This window comes from Mus musculus, chromosome 7 (genome assembly GCF_000001635.26).
Source record: "Mus musculus strain C57BL/6J chromosome 7, GRCm38.p6 C57BL/6J".
In the NCBI taxonomy this organism is placed as follows: Eukaryota; Metazoa; Chordata; class Mammalia; order Rodentia; family Muridae; genus Mus; species Mus musculus.
In genome coordinates this window covers 126,048,612-126,069,859 of record NC_000073.6, presented here as the reverse complement: position 1 = coordinate 126,069,859, position 21,248 = coordinate 126,048,612, and the positions used below count along the sequence as shown (strand labels likewise).

General features: G+C 50.2%; 1 protein-coding gene across 4 annotated transcripts in view; it reads left to right on the top strand.

Annotated features, from left to right (window-relative positions):
- The window catches only part of Gsg1l (GSG1-like), a 204,346-nt gene that overhangs the window by 12,898 nt on the left and 170,200 nt on the right, over window positions 1-21,248 (top strand). The window contains exon 2 of one of the 4 annotated variants that reach the window (XM_030242625.1): window positions 18,918-19,083. The exons of the other annotated variants lie outside the window; for them this stretch is intronic. The gene's annotated coding sequence lies outside the window, so the exon portion shown is untranslated. The remainder of the gene's footprint in view (window positions 1-18,917; window positions 19,084-21,248) is intronic. 4 annotated transcript variants of the gene reach the window in all.

The following is a 21,248-nucleotide window of genomic DNA, read 5'->3' as shown; positions in this document are numbered from 1 at the left end:
AGTCTCTGCAGCCTTCAGTGTAGATAGATGTGGCTGCCTCCCTTACATCTGCTGGACATCATCCCTTGTGTTCTGGCACTTAGGGTTAAGGAAGTGACTCTGGGGACCATCAGCCTATACTTTATTTCTTGGCAGAAATTAGCTATATTTTCTTTCCTTGAATTTTGTTTTTGTTTTTTTGAGCTGAGGATGGAACCCAGGGCTTTGGGCTTGCTAGACAAGTGCTCTGCCACTGAGCTAAAGCCCAAGTCCTCCTTGAATTTTTGTGTGCTTCCTTCATAAATATGCATATATGCATTTTTAAATTTTTTTTTGAGACAAGGTGTGTTGTAGCCCAGGGTAACCTAGAATTCTCTAGGTAGTGAGTGATGACCTTGAACTCCTGATCTGTCTTCCTCTACCTTTTGAGCGGTGAGATCACAGGTGTGTGCCACCACACCCAGCTTATGTAGTACCATGGCTCTAACACTGGGCTTTTATGCACCTTAGGTAGGCTCTCTACCAGGTGAGTTACACCCTCAGCCCAAGATATCTTGCTTTGAAGAGCCCTGCCCCCACGAGTGTGAGGGGGGAGGGGAAGGGGGAGGGGGAGGGGAGGGAGATCTAGGAGGTCACAAGCTGGCACAGAATTCCCTGGAACTGGAGTTTCAAGCAGTTGTGAGCCACCATGTGGATTCTGGGAATGGAACCCAGGATCTCTTCAATTCTCTTAACTGCTGAGCCACCTCTCCAGCCCCAAATGGCTTTAAAACTGTCCTGGTGCTTAACAGAGATCAGCTCGGAAAGGGCTGATTGTGCTGATGACTTAAACTCCACTTTCTGCAGCAGCTTTTGGTTTGCAGCAAGCTGAGTGGAAGGTTTAGAGACCTCCCGAAGGGACACACGCTCAGCTCCCTATTGCCTGAATCCCATACCCAAAAGGCCCACATGGCCATCGCCCAGGCCACAGTGAACCCTGTTATGCTGGGTGATGTTACCTGTGGCCTTGGATGAGTGTGGAAAGCCCTCAAGGCAGTCTTCTATGCCCTGACTTTTCCTGCTGAGACCATTGCTTGGTCTCTTCCCCCATCTCCCTTCCAACCCTAGCAACCAGCGATCTCACTGTCACCAGCGTGTCACAGAGTTGACACAGAGTCTGGAGCCTTTTCCAGTCTAGCTTTTATCACTAAACAATAATGTAACCTCTGCCCACCCTCCTTCCCTCCTTCCCTTCTCACCCACCCTCTATCCTTCTGTCCCTCCATCCCTTCCTCCCTTCCTCTCTCCCTTCCTTTCCCTTTTCCTTTCAGGCATACCCAGCACACACCCTCCAACAGCCACAAACACAACCTTTCCACATAGTTTTCATTTTATAGCTTATTTATTTACTGCTAAATAATATTTCACTCACTGGGCATATCATGGTTTATTTCACCCGTGGGAAGACATCTTGGTTGTTTCCAAGGTCAGGCAATAATTATGGACACTTCTGCTGTAAACAGGTGGACACAGATATCGCTGTTCTAAACACCAAATAATGTGGGTTTGGGGACTCTGAGAGAACTATGTTTACTATTTGGGAAACCACCAGGCTGCCTTTCGTTAATTCAGCTGCCACTACCAACTTGGATTTCCTGCTGCTCAAGTCCCTCCACCTTCTGCAGCTGTGGGCGCTCTAGGTCTTAATCTTCACGCTCGTCCATTTCCAGTCCTCTAGAACACACTCACTGATGGGACTGACTGCCGGTCTGTCTTCCAGGTCAGTTCTTCTTTTCTGTCTCACAGTTTTGCTGGGGTTTATTCTGGCTTCATCACTGGCATTTGCATTCCAGACAGTTTAGAGCCCTTTCCTCAGCTCCTGGCATCTCTGGGCCTCAAGCACCTCCCACTTTTCTACCCCTACCCATCCTGAGTGTAACCCTTGATGGCCCGGAACTTTCTGTATAGATCAGGCTGGCCTGTAACTCAGAGGTCCTTCTGCCTCTGCCTCTCTAGTGCTGGGATCGCAGACCCGCACCACCTCCCACTCCTCTGCCCTGTGCCCAGGGTGTGTCCATGCCAGACCAGCTTCAAGGCCTCCTAGTAGATGGTGGATCTTGCTTTCCCTGTGTTGTGTTCTGCGTTTGCTTCTTTTTGGTTTTCTAAAGATGTGCAAGGTGATGCCAATGACAGAGAAGGTTCTAGGTCCTAGTTCCAGCTCCAGCACAGAGAACACATATCAAAGAAAGGGAAACCCTTGCCTGGTAGGTTGGAGAATGTCACACATCTACTGCCCACCCTCCCACAAATCCCAGCATTCTGGAGGTGGAAGCAAGCATATCTCTGTGAGTTTGAGGCCAGCCTGGTCTATAAGTGAGACCCTGTCTCAAAATGCAGGCAAATGAGAGAAAGATAAAAAATAAAATTAAGCCAGGCGGTGGTGGCGCACGCCTTTAATCCCAGCACTTGGGAGGCAGAGGCAGGCCGATTTCTGAGTTCCAGGCCAGCCTGGTCTACAGAGTGAGTTTCAGGACAGCCAGGGAGGGCTATACAGAGAAACCCTGTCTTGAAAAACAAAAAAACAAAAACAAAACCAAAACTAGTTCTGGGGATGTGGCTCAGTGGGAGAGCGCTTACCTAGCAAGGCCCTGGCTTCCACTGCAAAAGAATACCAAATAAATAAAATAAATAGAAATAAACCAATTAATTAATTTGTCGCCTGTCCCTCAGCTCTGCTAGCTATGGCTCTGACTCGTCACATTTGTCCTCTGGGAGTGAAGTAAGTCTCCGAGCTTCAGGCCACTGGAGCTCTACACTGCTGGAGTGAGTTTTTCCATAGGACTGAGCCTGCGGTTCGCTCCTCTGAGTGTGTCTTTCTGCCCTTTGTGTGTTTCTAGCTCTTTCCGGGCCCATTCCCTCCTCATTTGGCTCCGGTTTCGCCTCCCTGGCAGTTCTCCTGGGCTAAATCTGTTCGTATCTCAGCGAGCGAGCGAGCGAGCGCTGGAGGCTTCTTGGGGGTTTGTGTTTCCCTAGGGAATGTGAATGACTTTGCACTTCTCACAGTGAGTGCGTGAGAAGGAGGTTGACCACCCCACACCCCCACTCCCTCCACCCCACCCACCCCCGTATGCCAGGCTACTGTTTAGCTTGCCTGCTTGACTCCTTCCTCCCTCCTTCTCTTTATTCTTCTTGGCTTTTTCTTCTCTTTTCTTCTTTGAGATGAGGTCTCTCTGGCTATGTAGCCCAGGCTGGCTCCTTCCTGTCTCCTAAATCCTGAGATTACTGGTGTGGACCCTCCCTTTGGCTTACTTCTTATCCTTGGGTATGAGAGGGGTACCTTCTGAACTCTCCTTTATTCACAAATGGGTGATGGCTTCCTTCTCCTCCTCCTCCTCCTCGCCTGCGTCCCTTCATTTCTTTCTCCTTCTAAGTCTGGCTCAAGGACTTAGCTTCTTTCAGAGTCCTGCCTTTTCTGGATTTGTTTCCATTCCATACTGATACTTGCAGGTATGCTCTCTCCTTCTCATCTCCTGGGGGTTGAATGTGGGAGAAGGCTTGCTCCCTGCCACCCAAGGCAGTCTGTAGTCCTGTCTTAACGGAAATTCACGATGTGCAACTCCGGTTCCCAGCATGTTTCAGTCCACCCCAGCTGCAAGTTTACTCTCTCCTTCAGGGCACCAACAGGGCAGCCCCCAATGCCACGAATCTCAGCCCTGGGCATGGTGGATGCTGCGTGGATGGGTGATGGATGATCAGGTTGGTCTGGAACCTGGACAGGGCAATGTGGAGGTGTGGGTGCAGTGGAGAGTGGGGTGTGTGGGGTGTGTGTGCTGCTGCAGGGCAGTGCCATTCCTCGATCCTTCCTGGCTGCCCCCAGTGACTAGGGGATTTGTAGAAACCTCTGTGTGGTCTAGAAGTGACCGTGGCCAGTTTCCCAGCAGCTTGAGACCTGCCGTACCTTCTGTGTTATGAGCATTGTGTTTGTGTGTGAGAGGTGGCTAGGCAGGGCACCAGGCTTGTCCTAGGAGCTCCATCCTCTGCTAAGGATAGACTCAAGTAAAGAGAAAGGATGAGTGGGAGAGTGGCCAGGACTCAGAAGCAGGAGGAAAGTTAGAACTTCAGCTATTTATCCAGTCACCCCATGTCTGTGATCAGCTCAGCACTGCACTAGGACCGAGGCAGACTCCCCTCCCCATCCTGGCCTCTGAACCTTTGTCCCACAGGCACTGTGGATGAACAGTGGGTGGCATGGGGTTCTTCTGTCCTGTGAGAGAGTCTCCTGTGTGATCTTGAGAAAGTCACTCTGCCAAATGGTGCTTCATTTTACCCACCAATAAAACAAGGCTAAAAATCCACGTGGGGCTGGTAGGGGTGGGGGTGGGGTTCCTAGGCCCTTGTCTAGATTGTGTCTGGCAGTCAAACCCTAGGACACGCAAGACATGTTTGCTGCTATCAAGTCCTTATAGAACACTTGGAAGGCAGAGAGTGTGACAGGATAAGACACAGGACGGGAAGATGTGGGGCTGCTGCATCTGAGTTGCTTTTAAGAGGTGCCGGGGTCAGTCAGCTTGCCTGGTGGCTCCAGAGCCCTGGGCAGGTCTTGCTGCATATCTAAGCAGCTAGAGCCCAGCAGATGAGGCTCTTATTTCTTGGGGACTCCTCGAAGTACTTGGAAGGTACCCATCCCTGGCACTTGTAGTCACTTGTAGGGGGAGGGGGAGAGGGAGAAGGAGGAGGAGAAGGAGAAGATGGTGGTGATGATACAACACTTCTGAGTCCTGTTGAATGTGCAGTACCAGTTTCTCCTCCTCCTCCTTTTCCTCCTTTCCCTCCTCCTCCTCCCCCTCCTCCTCTTCCTTCCTTCTTTTTTGTACTAAGGATACTGTGAGGAACAAACTTAGATGCCTGTCCTTAGGAATCTTCTGTTGTTCTGTGGATGCAGTACTGACAGGAATGTCTTAGTCACTGTTCAATTGCTGTGAAAAGGTGCCATGTCCAAGGCAAGCTATAAAAGAATGCATTTAATTGGGGGGCTTAGCTGGGCAGCGGTGGCATACACCTTTAGTCTCAGCACTCAGGAGGCAGAGGCAGGCAAATCTCTGAGTTTAAGAGCAACCTGATCTACAGAGTGAGTTTCAGGACAGCCAGGGCTACACAGAGAAATTCTGTCTTGAAAAACCAAAAATGAATGAATGAATGAATGAATGAATGAATAAATAAATAAATTGGGGAACTGCTTTAGAGGGTTTGCCCATAACCATCATGGTGGGGAGCATGGCAGCAGACAGGCAGGCGTGGCATGGCGTTGGAACAGTAGCTGAGAGCTTATATCCTGAACCACAAGTTGGAGGCAGAGAAAAAGACTAGGCCTGGAATGATCTTTTGAAACCTCAACATCTATCCCCAGTGACACACCTCTTCCAACAAGGCCACGCCTTCTAATCCTTCCCAAACAGTTCTACCAAGCGTGAACCAAGCCGTTTAACATGCATGAGCTTACATGGGCCATTCCCGCTCAGAGAATAGAAGGAGCAAGCAACTTGGATGACTCCGTTCTTAGGAATCTTCTGTTGTTCTGTGGATGCAAGGAACAAGATTCCTTGTTCTTCAGAGGCACAAGGAAAGAAAGTAATGTAGGCAGCCAGGCATGGCTCACAGTTGCAATCCCAGCACTTGGGAGGTTGAAGCAGGAGGATCACCTATTTGAAGTCAGCCTGGGGTTACATAGAGACCTTATCTCAAAAATGTAGATAAACACCAGCATGGGGGCAACCAAATTGCAGTTTCTGAGCAGCTGACTTCTCTAGGGTGGCTGAGATAGGGGTCACTCTGGGGTGATGACATTTCCCTTGGGACCCAAATGCTTAAACAGAGTCTCCCAATGGAGAGCTGGAGAGAGAACTAGACAGAGGGAACAGTTGTGCAAAGGCCCTGAGGTGAGAGTAGGGACCTGACGGCAGACCTATGGATCACAGGGGTCCAGGCAGGAGAGGCTGGCACCTAGAGCTGTGAAGATGGGTGCAAGGAGCCAGTGGAGTGCAGGCTGTTCTGAATGAATACCCAACAAACCTCACCAGCTGATGAAGGCAGCCCAGGAGCAGGGACCCTTAGGTGTTTGGTTTAATAGACTCGTGAGTGATGCTGTTCTCCGAGAATTACAAAAATAGGGGAGAAAGCAGTGCAAGGACAAAAAGCAGGTGTTTTAATTCTATACAGCAGGTGTTTTAATGTCTAATGTGCAGACACATCTGTGTTTACTTCTGGACTGCTGAACCAAAGACAGAGTTCTGAGCGCCTGTGGATTCACGTGTTTATGCATGTTCATGTGCATTCATCCACACACATACATGTTCATGAGCACATTCAGTGTCTGTGTGTCCATGGTGCATACATGTTTCATGTGTGTACATAGTTGTAAACACTCTGTTCATGCACAGCTGTTCATGTACGGGGATATGCTTGTGTGTACAGGAGTGTGTTTGTGTGTATGTTTGTGTATGCCTTTGGGTTCATGTGCATATGTGCATGCATGCATTTACATGTTCATATGTGTGTGTGCACCTGCTTGTGCATGTGAGTTCTCCTAGGACTTCTTACCTGCCATTGTCATGGGCTAACTCAGGCTTTGTTGTGGGGCTGTCCTGTGCTTTGTGGAGTTTCTAGAGCATCCATGTCCTCTACCAACCAGAAATCTACAGGAGCCACCCACAGCTGTGACAGTCACAAACATCTGAGAAACCACCGAGTGTCCTTTGGAGGAAAATTTATTTCTAGTAGGGAACTTACATGGGACCTTCACAGAGACACTGACTATTGTCACAGGAAAGGATGGCATAAGTGCCCTGTGTCCTTGCCCCAGTCACTATCCTGATCATATTGCTTTTTCCTATAAACCTCAGAGACTGCTTCAGAGCTCCCCTCAATGATTGCACAGTAGCTAGGGTTGCCCATTAGGTGAAATCCATCTAATTTCCCATTTCCAGAGTTGAAAGGAAGAAAGAAAGAAAGAGAGAGAGAGAGAGAGAGAGAGAGAATACAGAACGTTCATTTTTGGTCCACAAGCTGATTTACAATCAGATCCAAATGGCAGCCTTTAACCATTTGTGTCCTAGAGTGTCCCTCAGTGTAAACACAGATATCCTCAAGTGCTTTCTTTCCATGGTCCAGGTGGAGCCTTAAGTGAGAGGGTCTACGGTTGAACTCTGTAACTCGAGTTGAGATTTTGGAGGTAAGGTGGGCAGGTTACTTCAGCAGGGCTGTCGGGTAGTGGGCGCCACCAACATGAGTTGGTAAATAATTTGAAAACACTCAGTGGTTATCAAGTGCTGGATTTAATAATGGGAATACTGCAGAAAGAAGATCCCAGAAGCACGGCAGGCTGGGGGCTGGCAGCGTCCTCTGGCTATTGGCTGTAGGATGAGGTGGCTATGGTTAAGGCTGCGGGAATCTGTATGAGGCTTTGTTCAGGCTCGGTGTAGCCATGGAGACAGATGTCCCCCCTTCTCAGGGAGCCAGTCCAATTGCAGTGCAAATGTGTAGACCACACACATCCCATTGCCTCCTCCTACAGCTTCTGACTTGGGCAGAAGGCAACAGGTTGGGAGACCCTGGGGAACATAGGGCCTGGACTTAAGTGCTGTGGGTTCAGGCTGCTTCTGCCTCTCTGTGAACTTGGGTATGTCCTTAGCCTTTGAGATCCTCAGTTCCTTCATCTGCAAAATGATGCTAAAAGCAATTTCCTCTGCAGGACTGTGGTGCCGGAGCTCCGTGAACTTTCAAGGCTTCTTGAATGTGGCCCAACTCACTATTTTCTTAAGAGTGACCTAACAGCCCATTGGAAACAAGAATACAAAACCTGTTAGAAGCCAGGGAACCAACAAAGTTCCTGACATCCTTGGGTTCACAGGGCGCTTCTCTGGATTCTTATTGAATATTTGATGATAGACCATAGAATTGGACACCCCAAAACTCTGCCCTTGAGTGACAGCCACAGCTGGGAGATGCATGAACCCAGCAGGACCCACTGCAGTCTTAGGCTGATCAAACTCAGCTAGGCTGGATGGCTGTTGGATCTGTGAAGCAGGCTGACAATCGTGCTGCTGTGGGAACCCACCCATGTTGCGGACAGGTTAACTCAAGGCTGGATCAGAACCCAACACTGATCAGAGATGTAGATAGATACCAGGCAGTCGTGTGTGTGTGTGTGTGTGTGTGTGTGTGTGTGTGTGTGCGCGCGTGCGCGCAAGAGAGAGAGAGAGAGTGAAAAAAGATGGGCAGTGGTGGCACTGCCGTGCACCAGTGGAACATTTGATGGTAAGCTCTGTTCAAGTTCACAGAGCTAGCAAGCAGGACCTAAAGGGTGTGCTAGCAGTCAGCAGGAGGCTCAGCAGGGCTTCAGTCAACTGTGAACTTGGTGAAGAAGGGGAGTAAAGATCCCTATGGAGTTTTAGATCTTTGTTGTTGCAACTGCGGTTGCTGATGTTACAGTGACTTTGTATCACACGAAACGTTTGTATCATTTCCCAACACCAGAATGGGACCTTGGGCAACATCAATAGAAACATTATGTAAAGCGAGAGGAAGGTGAAGGTTTCTCTCTCCCATAGTGGGGGCCCACTTAAGCCTTTGGGGTCAATCTTGTTTGGCTTGGGTGAAGAGGAACGAGGGTGAATTGGCGAGGAAGAAGAACTAGGCAGCTCATGGGAAGTGTAGTTGTTCTAGTCATCCACTAATGGCTTATAATTCTAAGAGTGAAGAAAGCTAGGGAAACACACTCCACTCTCTGGTGTGCACACCTTTCTAAGGAGTCTGACCGGACACCTGACTCTCGAGTGTGGGGCATGTAGTTAACACAGAGACTATGGAGACAAGAGTTTTAAGCCAAGGAAAGGAAGGATAGAGGTGAGCGGCTGGGGGCATCCATGTCAAGTGCCCAGAATCACCATGCAAGAGAGATGATGAGAGGACACTGTGTGGCTGCGGCCTCAGCTCAATCCAAGTGTTCATGCTGAGGAAGAAGGTATCTGGAGGTTGACCCTGAAGGGAGCTGCTGAGGTCCTGTCTGAGGACTTAGCTAGAAATAGACAGCAAGGACCCTGGGCAAGTTCCTCAGGGAAATAGAGAACCCTTCAAGAAGACTGTGGGACACCACAAGGGGCATGGCTTGGGGTTGTCCTAGTGGGGAGGGATGTGGGGTCTTCTCACACACCCCGTGGGACATGCACCTGGCCTCTGCTGGACCCTAGCTGCCTCTTGCTGTGATAGGGAAAAGCAGGCCAGGGGTCAGAGCCTCAGGCAGCAAGGAGCCTGTGGCATTGTGCAGAGTGACTGGGGAGTGCCAAGCTTGGTGGGTGGCTATGGTAGAGGCGTTTTTCAACGGGGTGTTCCCTGTGTGGTGCATGCTGGATGACTCTGTGTGTGTGTTGCATGCATAAGCATGAAGAGACATGTTGATACTGGGTACCGTTCTCTCTCTCTCTCTCTCTCTCTCTCTCTCTCTCTCTCTCTCTCTCTCTCTCTCTCTCTCCCTTGTCTGAAACAGTGTCTCTCAGTGACTTGGACCTTACCACTTGGGCTAGGTTGGCTGGCCAGTGAGCTCCAGGAGCCCTCGTCTCTGATTCTGGGTTCTGGGGTTACAGACACAGGCTGCCATGTCCCCTCAACTCCTGGGTGACCATTTGACAGGCATCACTGAGTTCACAGAAGCTACAAGAATCTTCAAGGCTCTTTGTGCACACTTACCTTTGAGATACCAATCTGTGACCTTATCACTTGGCAGATGCCGAGGGGAGCTGGCAGGTATGTGGACATGAAGCAAGAATCACTTGCTTAGGCTGCCTCCTGTGTCCCCAAATCACCTATTCTAGCCTCTCTTGGTCAGTTCCAAACAGCTTTTTGTCACAATGTCATTTGCAGGCTCGGGGGAGCCCTATACTGACAAGCAATGATCTCTAGAGGAGAATGGCCTGGTGGCACTGATGTGACCTGGTAAACCAAGAGAAGCACTCTCAGCTTTGCTTCAAGCTTTAACCACGGGGAGCTTGCAGGCTGGCCACTACACCTGGCCTGCAGCAGGCAGGTAGACTTCCCATCTGTAGGATCAGGTTGTGAGAGATCTTGAGTGCTCAGGCTGACATTTGTAGTCAGTCCTGGGAAAACTCTGAAGAAGACTTTAAGTGACTTATTATTTGGGTCACTCTATAGATCTAGTGTGACAATGGGGCTCTCATTGCACGTGGCATTTTAAACACAAAGTGCTGGACGAGATTGTGTTCATGAATGTGGACCCCGAAGCCTTCGGGGTGCAGCGCGTGCAGAGGGATAAGTGGGTGTCAGATGACAGTCTCCAGTGGCTGCTCCCTCTGGTCTCAGGGAGGAGGCTGTTTGTCTCTTTTTGTATTTGAAAGGCTCTCTAAAACTCATTGGAAATGCCCAGGCATGAAGTGTGGCTGAGACCACTGTGTCCTGGGATCCGAGAGGGTGTATTCACAAGCCAGATCCTATCCTCCCATGGGACAGAGGTGGACTGGCAGTGTGAGGTATCAAGTCACTTGTCCACCTCCTGGGGGACACTGCACAGTGTTTGTAAATGCCAGTACTAGAAATCAGAATTCTGCTTAGTGTCCTTCAATGCGTAGGGCAGCTCAGACCATGAATACCCTGGCAGGTGTCAGCAGCTGGGAACTCCCTGAGTTCTGGCCACCCATGTCCTGTAGGGAGCCCAGGATCCCACCTCTGTTTCCTAGGGGGCCAGTAGGCTGAGCTGGGGTAGTGTGTATGTTCTGCCCTGTAATGCTTGGAATGGTGCCAGACACAGAGCCGCATCTCCAGTTAATTTTCTGCTTTCCACTATGCTGCGATGGTTCAGTAATAAACTGTTTTTTATGGCCTTTCTTTACATCAATTGCTGTTGTAACATTTCACCCCACTTCTGCGGTCTTAGAAGTGACAACGAGCGAGCGGCCTTTGTGCTTCCCTGTCCTACCCACCGAGCACTGTTTTCTGAGTCACTCCTACGCTGCTGGGTGTTCATAGTAGTTGATTTTTGTTTCCGTTCAGCCGATGACATGACGATTATCTCCTTGAAAGGTTTTCTTTGTTGAACCATTTCTTCAGGAGACTGCCCCAGCTTGCTGCTTTTCTTGTCTCTCTTCTTCCCTTTATTCTTCCCTCCTTTCTATCCTTAATTAATTTTCTTTTGGAGGGGGATGTGAACTGGAGGTGGTGGCCCATGCTTGTAATCTCAGCCCTTGAGAGACTGAGGCAGGAGGATAGTGATTTCAAGACCAGCTTGGGCTACATAGTAAGACCTGACTTAGACAGACAAACAGACAAAATCATTTTTTCAAAAATAATTTGTCCATGGCTTAAAATTGAGAGTCAAAGTGGTGCAGAGTCCAAAGTTCCCCTCTTGCCAGCAAAGCTGCTAAGACTTCTCACCAGCCTTCTGGTAAATGGTGCTGCGCTGCCCACTCTTCTGACCTGTGGGAGTAGATGTGGGGCAGAGCAGTCCTGTGTGGGAAGAACAAAAAAAGGGCTTTCTGAGGAGGTAAGTGTGAGTCACCAAGGCTGGGAGGAGAAAGGTGAAGGAGGGAAAGCAGGAAGTGCAAAGGCCCTGGGGTGGGAGTGGATCCCATTGGCAGAGAGGAAGAGCTCTGAGCAGATGTGGGCTGTAACAGTTCCAAGCTTTGGAAGGGGCCTCGTGCAGCCCTGTGGGGGCTGCAATGATGGGTTGGGCCTCAATCTATATTCGTGGGCTTTCATTTTGGAGGTGACGGGTTGGGATATGTATGACCAGTGAGCACACTGGCCAAAGAGTGTAGTGTTGGATAGAGTTGGAAACAGGAAGCTTGACAGAGGGTGTTGTAGGGCAGAAACATGGGTGGCTCAGGCCTGGGAGGTGGGGAAGGTGGATGGAACTGGATGGGTTTTGTGCCCATTGCTGAGAGAAGAAAGACTGAGGTGGGAGCCGGCTTCTTGTTGAGACTTGGTTAGGTCTAGTGAGAGGGAGTGAGTTTGAATTCAGACCTGATGATGGTTAATGTGTGAAATCTCAGAAGCAATGGCAGCTAGCCAGGCAGATGGCAGAATAAGTCTCAGAGATCAGGGATCTGACCCAGACTGGAGATCCTGGCTCAGGATGATGAGCGAGGCAGTTACAGGCTTGCTCATCTCCCATGAGCCTCTTCAGCTCTGGGCATTCCAGTTTTTACTTAACAGTTTAAAAAAGTAACGACAACCTGTCATGAGCTTGAAGTGACGGCATGGCTGCTTGCATTTGGATTCTAGAGGTCCCTTTACTTGTCTCAGAGGCTTCTTGTGATCTGAAGTGAGAAGGACCATCTGGGTCTGATAGGCACAAATACAGGCTCACCCGACACCTTCACAGACTCCAGCCAGCTTTGCAGAGACTCGAGACTCGAGACTCGGATGGATGTGTGCTCTGTAGAGGACCGCTGGCTCCTCTCTCCTGCATCTCCAGGATCGTGTGCTATCTTCCTCACTCTTTGAGGAGTCCCGTGGGTCTCTCAGCTAGAGCCTCAGGAGGTCATGTGTGGAAGCCAGAGGCCAACCTCAGGCGTCAGTCCTCAGGCGCTCTTCAGCTTGTTCTTAGTTTTATTTATTCTCTGGAAATGACATACATGTATATAATGTATCTTAATCATGTCCACCCCTCATTTCCCCTTCTGATTCCTTTTAGGAACCCCCCCTCCCGTGACCCTTTCCACCTATCACATCTCCCTCTCAACTGCATGTCTTCCTTTGATAATTATCATTTTTTAATTTATTGAGTCCAATTAGTTCTGGCCACATGCACATGGGCATGGGGTCTTTTTCTAAGATCTGGGGAGTCAACTAGCGGCCACACTCCTAAAGAAAAGTGACCCCCGACCCACCCAGCATCTATTCATCATGAGCAGCGTCACGTCATGCCTTGTTTTCTGTTTTGTTTTGAGGCAGGATCTTGTAGTGCAGCAATTCTCATGCTGCATAGAAGATATTTACATTATGATTCATAACAGTAGCGAAATTACAGTTAGGAAGCAGCAACAGAATAATTAAATGGTTGGGGGTCACCAGAACATGAGGAACCATATTAGAGGGCTGTAGCTTTAGGAAGCTTGAGAAACACTGCTCTAGTGCCTAGGCTGGCCAGCCGGTGAGCCCCAGGGGTCTCCTGTTTCCACCTCACTGGTGCAGGGACTATGGATATCCATCACTGTGCCCAGTTGCTTTTATGTGCATTGGAGACAGAAACAGTAGAGACCTCTGAGTCCTCAAGTGTGCATGTCGAGCCCTTTCCCCAAAGAGCCAGCATCCTAGCCCCCAGGGCATGTGTCCCACCCAGTGATATCGTCATCTACTGAGTAGCAGTTGCAACCTTCTACACTGAGTGGCTTTCTGTCAGACAGTTTTGTGTACATTCAGGAAGTGGCTCTGCTGTTGTGTCTCCCTGTACGCAGACAGTATGCATCTAGCATATACCTACAGAGTGCCTCGACTTGCTATCCAGGAGTTCGGCATTCCCTGCTGTGTCAGATCCCAGACAGATGGCTGCAGCCACTTATGACCCAAGGAGACCTCAAGCTTGGGATGCCTGCATTGGGGAAAATCAATAGGTGAGGGGAAGGCACAGTGTTTATGTCTCAGCATGGCGCAGATGTGGAACCACGGAGGCCAGGCTCAATACCATTCTCCAGGCACCTGAATTCCTCCTGTTGCCTGCAGGAGACTGCAGACCAGAGTCAGGCAGCTTACCTAGTTACAAGTGGCTGGCACAAACCAAAAGAAGAGCCTGTATTGATTCGAGTGAGGGAAAGGAAGTGCGGGTCCACAGATCCGATACTTACCTGATGGCAGCAGAATCCAGTCTCCATTTCCACTCTTTCTGATTGCTTCTCTTCTTTTCTCTGCCTTCAGAGCCCTGTCTCAGTTGTGGGTTTTATCCTAAGGCAATGCTCTCTGTGTGGTTCCTCAGCAGCCCCAAGTCTGCCTGCATGTCTGGCTTGGGACGAAGTACATGGGTTATCCACTGCCCTCCTCAGCCCCAGCTTCAGTGGTGTGAATGCTGTGTTGGTGAGGCTAGGAGGCTGAGATGAGGTACCCCACCTTCTCTCACTGGCCTCTCCATGCCTCTGTGTGGCTGAGCATCCTGGACAGCTCTTCTTCAAGGTTATATGAGACTCCCTGTTATCTGTGATGCTCCATCTGGACCCAACTACAGCCTGCTCTGCATCCACAGCTGAGAGACGTTCTCTGATGAGGTCATCTGTGGATAGGTGAACAACTCGCTGCAGGAGACGAAACAGAATAAAGAGGACCACGTGCCCAGTTAGTCTCATTTGGATGGCAGGATGGTCGCTGAGACTTCCAGGCGGTCTCTAAGGGGTTCTAAGCTGTTACTAAAACACTCACACGATCGCATCTGTTCTGTTCTCTTTTGACTTTGCAGCTAGGGATGGCACCCAGGGCCTTGTGCACGCTAGGCGAGTGAGGCTACCAGCTGAATTGCCAGGGTCCTGTTTTTGATTCCAAGCTCTCTCACGCCCACCCTCACTTCTGCTCACTGCTGATCGTTGTGTGATGTTGTTATCTGTTTTGTTCTGTTTCTTAGGCTGGCAAACGGAGGCATGGAGAATAAGGGAATAGCTCGAGGGCCCATGTCCTGTAAGAGGCAGTGAAGGTTCCCACACAAGGGCTTTTGCCTCTTTATCTCCCAGAGGTGCTCTCTGCAGCTCCCTGAGGGCGAACATCTGTCCATCAAGGGATAAACGGTGTCACATGGGACATTAGAGAAGAATGATGCCTGAGCATGTGTGTGTGTGTGTGTGTGTGTGTACATGTGTATGTGAGGACAGAGGACAGCCTCAGGTCAGGCTTGCTGTCCAACCAATGGAGATTCCCCCCAGCACCCCTCTCCTACCCTCTGGCTAGCTGGATGCTGGTGATTACTGCAGTCTCTGTGACCTCCCTGAGGCCAAGGCTCTACTTCCATGCCTCCTTTCCCAGCTACAGGAAGCCTCAGCACCTCCAGGGGGAAACGGCTCCTGCTTTAGTTAGATTGAAGAGCGTGGAGATTAACCACAGGACCTATTAATCCCTTCTAGACAGTGTGGTCCGCTCTGAGCCCAATGCCGACTCTTCCTTGTTCAAAAGAGATTAGCAGGTGCTGGAGAGGCGCCAGCTACACGCCAGCACCTACCCAAGGCTTCCTGCATGCTGGTAATAGATGCTCAAAGGAGCATTAGAAATGGAACACTTGGCTTTCTCTGGAAGTTAAAAGCTTGGTCTCCAGAGGAGGGCTGCTGGGGTTTAGTTCTCTCAGTGGACAATGAGGACTGCGTATTTCTGACATGACTCTCATCATTACTATGGGCTGTTTAGAAGCCACAAATGAAAGGAGGCTCTGATGAAAGGCTCCACTCTGAAGACAGAGCTGCGTGCCAGCATCTGAATGTCACCTGCAGGACTGGGATGAAAATCACGAAACAGCCAACGATAAGAGTGCAAGAAAGTTCTAGGTGCCTCTCATGGAATGCCTCTATCTTCACAGCCCAATGAGGAAGAGACATTCTCATACCCATAGTACAGATAGGAAAACTGAGGCAACCAGTGCTGTACTTTGCCCAAAGCCCCATAGTTGGTAAGTAAGGGTAAGGATAGAATTTGAATCCAGGTCATGTGGCTTCCAAACATGTCAGGGCATGCTGAAGGATGTGGAACAGGTGTGTGGATGGCTCAGCCAGGGCTCTGTTCTGGTAGAATGAAGACAGAGAGGACAGGGCTGTGGAGGAACTCTGGGTCTCCATCTTCTATGCTGGTACTACAAGCACAAGCAGAGGTGAGGTATCTGTTGGCTTTGAGAAGCCACAAAGTCAAGACAGTATCAGTTTCTCTTGGCTACAGGGTCCTTTTGTTTCTCAGCTTTTCCTGGTCTCTTCCATCCACACAGCAGCCTCTAACCACATGGGGCCGTTAGATTGAAACATAAGTGGATGAAAATCAAATCAAATTCTAATTAACCACCAAATCAGCTTTGCAACTCAGTTCCTCATTGTCACTAGACAGATGTCACCTGGGCCAGCGACCACTGTGCCTGGCAGCACAGATCTCCATCTGGTTAGCGTGTCCCCTCTGGTGCCCTGTGTCCAATTTCCCCTGCCTTGTCTGTCTGAAATGTCCCCACAGGCTCATGTTTGAACCCTCTGTCCCCACTTTGAAGACTGTGGCACTTTAGGAGGCGGGACCTGGCAGGCTGCAGACGGATGTCGCGGAGGGCCTTTGAAGGTTACTCTCACCTCAGGTTCCAGTTCCTCTCTGCTTCTTGGCTCACAAGGGTTTGAACAGCTCCCCTCACACTTTCCCCTCTACCACAGACGGAGCTGCCCCTGTCACTATGGTGGACACACGGACACACCACAGGAAGGTAAACCTTCCTCCCCTGAGTTGTTTCCGTTGGGTGTTTGGTCATAGTGACTTGATAGTAACCAATACAGATGGTATTATGGGTTCAAATTACAGTTGTTCCCAGGACCCAAGGGAATTGGGTGCAGGACTCCTCACAGGTGCCAAATCCGAGGATGCCCTAGTCCCTCGAGTAAAATGATGGAGTATTTGCATAAAACCTACACGCCCTCCTGTATACTGTAAATCATCTCTAGATTACCTAGAATATGTAATGAAATGCAAATGCTATGGAAATAGTTGTTACACACTACTGTTTAGGAAACAGTGACAAGAAAAATAGTCCGTGCATGTTTAGCACGGGAGCAGCCTTCCCTGAGATATCGTTGACCCGAGGTTCACCAAATCTATAGATTCTGAGTCCATCTCCTTCATCCCTACCCAGATGAATGTCCCCAAAGACCATGTGGTCATGTGTGCTTCCCGACCTCTGCTGACATGGGGCTCGGTCACACATTTGGTTGACTGTGACAATGTGAGTGGATAAGGCATCCGTCATATCAAGGTGTGGTGAGGCTCGCCCTAGGTCACAAGCTTAACACATCAGTTAGGGATTGTTCCTGGCCTGGTCCCAAACATGTTCAGATTCTCTGGTTAACACTGGACCTCGCAGGGTAGGGCTGCACCAGTCCGGAGCAAACTCGGGCAGGAGTGGGAGCCGGGATGTCTTTGAAGACTCCTGACTGATTTCGTCTACAGTCGTGCTTTCAGTCATAAACATTTGCCAAGACCCAGTCCCTGCCCACCTGGTACTGTGAGTCTGTGGAGATAGCTCTGGCTGGGAAGATAGCAGAGACATAGCAGGACCCCAGTTCTGTCAGACTTAACGCACTGGGGTGTTTGGCTCTGCTGAGACCAGCCAGCTGGGAGCCAGAACAGTGTGCTTGTCTGATTAGTTTCTTTAAAAAGGCCCAGTTGTCGACTTGTGATCTCCTCTGTGGGTCATGCACGAGGCTAGGGAATGGCAAAGGTCTTCCTTTCATAGCAGGGAACTCTCTTCCAAGCTCGTTATCTGCCCAGTGACTGCCTTGGCATTTCTTTGCTTGACCACTGGTCACATTTTACTCCCGTGGCAGTCGCTGGGGCCATCAAGATGACAGGAGTGTCACACCCAACTGTCAGCCCTTCCTGTCCCGACATGCTGTTGTCTGACTTCAGGCCTTGCTACCCCCAATTATAAAAGGACAGCAGGGGCTGGGTCACCGCTCTTTCCTAGGGTTGGAGGTAAGGAAATGCACTCTTGCTCTTCATTCGTTAATTGCTGTGACATCTGCCAGGGCAGAGAGAGAGCTAGGGAGGGAGGGCGAGGGCTTGTGATACAGTGAAGAGATGGCCAACCCTCTAGGCAAGCACAGGGATACAAAGCCGGGGACCTCTGGGGATGGTGTGGAAGTGAGCCACGCTTGGAGGAAGGGCAAGATGGGTGAGCAGGGAACACTTAGGCAGTAATATTGGCTTGTGGCTGCATTTGCTGCCAGTGTTCTGGAGAGGGGCTCCTGGCTTCTCCCTATGCCTATTTCTGCTCAGAGGGAATAGCTCTGATCTCTTTGGGTATTTGTGTTTAGGGGTGAGGAGGGGGGCACTAGCATTGCTCAGCATCTAGCTCAGGCTGTGTGTTGGCCCAGGGCTTCCTTCCCTTCCTTCTTGCCCCTTCTCCCGACGGCTTAGGTGTGTCTCCATGGTAGGCCCAGGGAACGTCCGTTCTTCCACAGCCTCTGTCTTCCTCTCGCTCCACCTAGGCCTGTGGTCTCAGGGAGATCGGATTCCAGATTTGCTGACAGACCCCTGGGATGGCACTTTCTCTCCTCTGCAGTGCTGCCACAGCCTAAGCTTCCAAGTGGTACTCAGGATGCCCTGCTTACAGTGCTGCAGTTTCCCAGCACCCACTGGGTGCCAGGTCCTTCTGCAATTGGTGAAGCAATGGGGTCTTTGGTACATGGAGAAATACTTGTCTGGACATGGATGAGCTTGACGGGAACCTCATCTTGCTCTCCTCATCTCCCCGTTCTTGTCTCTGTACAACCTGAACAGCTGTGCTTGGCTGCTGCAGGTCCCGCTTAATCGGTATCTCAGTTAATGTTAGCCATGTGCGAGGCACGCGTGTGCTGTCTTTACTCAGGCTTTATGGCGAGGAACCGGTGCTTTGGAGCTTTTTAATAGGTGACAAGTCAACAAGAGGTAGAATCACTTTACACCAGGCTGCCATAGTCACTCTCCCCAGCCATCTGCAGTCCATGCAGGCTCTTAGCTAATTTCCAAGTATCTACCACTGAGGTTTTGGGGGAATGCTCTTATTCAGGGGTTTGCACTTGTAGCATCCTGGATTGTTTTTGTTTTTGTTATTGTTTACTCTCAGTGCCTTGTTGCTAGGGAGCTGTTGAGGCTCCAGGTACACTCCTGCTTAGCTAACAGCATTGGCCGGGGGGCAAGTCCATTCAAGTCCACCCACTCCACCCCTGACTGCCGCTTACCTTCTCACGGTGGTCTCCATGCAGGTGACAGGAGACCAGCCCCTCCCCTTCCAGGATCTCTGCCAGCCCTGGAGCCTGGTGACAAGGGGTCACAACAAGTTCCACAGCTGGGACAGTTTATGATGTCATCTCAGGACCACCAGTTCACTGAAGAGCAGAACTTCATCTTAGAAAGAATGTGGGTGCACAGGTGAGAGCTCTGAATTCAAATTTTGCCGCTGGCCTTTTCTACTCCGCGGTTTCAGACAGACGGTGTAAGTTCTCAGACTCATTTGTATGTTGCCTGTAAGAACAGGTAAATCCACCCATGTGGCCAGTACAGGGCAGGCTGAGCTGAGCCGGACACAGCATTATTCCAAAATGTAGAATGTGCCTTTCAGGCCATGTGGATTTTGTAGTCCTGTGTCATTCTCGGGTTATCTGGAAGGACACTGCGGGCCACAGTAGCACAAACAGTGCTTGGGAGAGCATGCAACAGTGTTTAGGCCTCTGCACAAAGCTGCACCCTAGAAGGCCATTCCATGTTGGCTTCACTCTATGGACTGAGTCTCCACTACTTAGAGAGGCAATGGGGCTGGCTCAGTCACCTCTGGAGTGGGCGTTGAATCCCTGCCTTCGGTGTAGGGTGCATACTGCTTCGCCCCCTGCATCCTGGCTTGCAGCTTGTATTCTGTTTGTGCCCTCAGGGCTGGCGTTGTTCTTTTCATGACATAGAGGTTTTTGCTATAAGTTCAGAGAGCAGGCTCTGCAGTTATTCTGCAGGTGACAGATGTCTGGGACACTTGGGCTTGTTTGCCACTACTACCTCATCTGCTCTGAGTGTGTTTGTGTGTGTCTCCAGTGTCTGTAGGGACATGGCCTGTTCCAGGGCACACACTCGTGAGTACAGCTTAGTCAGGGACCTCCTGAGGGAGTGCCTGTTGGTGCGTCTTCCAGCAGTGGCTTAATGCTCCATGCTCACATCCCCAATGTTCCACCCCGGGCATGTGCTGCTCCGAATGACCCCGCATTGTGGCACACTGATCTCTAACCTCTAAAGGCACTCTGCTCCAATTGTTGTTAACTACCAGCATGCAGACACCCTTGGTCAATTATGCCAGAAGGCTGTGGGACCTTGAAGGAGGGCAGCATTTTGTCCTCCTAGGCCTTTCCGTGGGTTCTATTGATGTCCCAGTTTCTAACGAGAGGGAAAAAGGCGTTTCATATTCTCAGTCATCAAAACTGTACTTGCTTCAATTTGCTACAAGATAGTGGGGACTTTCCTTGAAGGTCAGCACTCAATTTCGCTCTCTTGGTTCTGTCTATGCATGCTGAATAATCATGTCTGAGGGTGGAGACCAACTCCAGTACCCTTGGGCTTGCACACTGCACAGGGGTGACTGAGCATGGGGATCACGGTACAGGTACAGAGATCTGGCGTGAGGAGAGAGGACTCTCTACTGACTCTGATTCTGCACCTCAGGTGGGCTTCAATTTCCCCTTTGGTCACATGTGTTCAGCGTGCTGAGGACAGGTGCTGAGCAGGGAAGTGTGCATACCTAGGTACACAGCCGTTCACACACAGAAGTGCACAGCCCCTCTAGAAAGACAGATTACACAGCACAGTAGGCATGCATTTCCTAAAGAAAGGGCAGCCCCAGGACACGATACATAATAAAGACAGTCCCTCCTCCTTTGGCTTAGCCCCACTTCCACAGTGGAATCATGGATGAGTTTTGAGCTTTCCCCTCTTCTGGCAACAACCAATCCCAGGGGATCCCCAAGTGTGTGGGCATGGGTCATTCTTTTTCTCCTAATATCCACGTAGTAACTTTTCTATCGACATGCCTCTGTTTATTCAGGTTGTAGACTGCCTCTCATCCAAGTACGATGCCACCCCCTCGTAGACAGTCCTTTTTTGTTCCCATAGCACAGAAGGGCTACTTCTTACTTCTTGCTCCAAATTCTCAGGGTTCTGTCTCAGGCCCTTTGAAGCTCAATCAGGGTGAGTTTATGCTGCTGTGACAGAAGCCCTGCAACATGGAGGCTCAGAGAGCAGAGCAGCTTTCTCCGCAAGCAGACCTGGTTGATAGGCAGCTGTGCTCCTGCCAACCACTCTGAGACCCAGGTTTCCTCTGAGCCATTCCTTGGCATCCTCTTGAGGGCACACCATCATCTGCAAAGATAAAGCTGGACCATGGGGAGAGCATGGAAGATTTACACTGTCCACTCTCCAGCCATTGGCCAGGGGTACTGCCTGGGAGGCCAGGTGTCTCCAGTACCATGAAGGATTGGAGAGTGGCTGTTGGGACAACAGACAGGCCTCAGCACATGTGTGGGCACCTTAGCCTGACAGTTGGGGTTCATGTGCTTGTA